The sequence below is a fragment of the Rhopalosiphum maidis genome, chromosome 3 (genome assembly GCF_003676215.2).
Source record: "Rhopalosiphum maidis isolate BTI-1 chromosome 3, ASM367621v3, whole genome shotgun sequence".
In the NCBI taxonomy this organism is placed as follows: Eukaryota; Metazoa; Arthropoda; class Insecta; order Hemiptera; family Aphididae; genus Rhopalosiphum; species Rhopalosiphum maidis.
The window spans coordinates 6,121,728-6,122,964 of NC_040879.1; positions in this window are offsets into that span (position 1 = coordinate 6,121,728).

Genomic DNA, 1,237 nt, shown 5'->3' on the forward strand with positions numbered 1-1,237 from the left:
TTGAAATTGTACGATGTAATTTGAAAATGTAGCGCGGGCCAGATAAAAAAAGTTCGCGGGCCACCAATTGCCCACCCCTCAATGGCGTATTTAGGGGGGGGGGGCAAAGGGGGCACTTGCCCTGGGTAGCACTTTTTTGGGGGCAGCAAATTTAACTGGGAACTTTTTTTGTAATTTTAATTGATGATGTTTGTTTTATAAACATACTATGAAAATAAATAGGATATGAAAATAAATTAATACATTTTACAATTAACTTTGATTATTTTGTTATTTTGGGTACTACTGAGAAAACCTACGATATTCAACATTCTAGGACACTCAATAGATTTCTTACTGCATGATGCTATTAGCATATCACATGTATTGTAACTTTTTTTGAAAAATTGCCACTATAAAAAAAACCGGCGAGAAGAAAACGGGCATCAAAAAAATGTGTACCCGGGGCAGCAAAATCCTAAATACGCCACTGCCACCGCTGCCATAGACTGCATCAGAGACAGACGACCGTGCGAGTGTCGCGGCCCAATGGTTTTGCTTCACTCGTGTTGCCGTGCGCTGTGTGAACGTCGCGCGTCGTGGCAATTTCAATTTGTAAAAAAAAATAATTCCTTTCTATACATGAGTGTTTTCCTGCTGCTCAGTGAAACTAGCCGAGAAAAACAAAATCGAGCCCGCGGAGAACTCGGCCACAGCCACAACTGTGCGGCAGTGATGGATTCGCAGAACGTCCGCAGCTGTGTAGAAATAATAACTTGATAATAACGGTATATTGTATCGCCACTTAAAAGCTCTTATTCGTCGAGTCTTAAAATATATTACGATTGCCACACAGAAATATCATCGTATCGACGACATCGGAAACCGTCGACCAAGTCGACTGGTGTGTAAATAAGATTATTATATAATATTATATTGTTCTAATTGCACACACGCGGGCGTGGGCGCGAGACTGTTGACACACACACACACCACTCGTCACCGTCGACGACGCGTAGGAAATTGATTTTCAAACAGTCGCTCCGCTCGGAGGGGGGGGGGTCTCGATCGTACACAAAATACGGTACATCAACTGTATTATTATTATTGTGATATTAGTATTATGTCGATGCGTTTTATCTTGTTTTTATCGTTCGTCGCGTGAGTTGTGATCACTATACAGTCACACACCGGCGTACCTATATAAAATATGTTATTATTATTTTGCCGTAACCAGCCAGCTGCCCGCAGCCGCTAT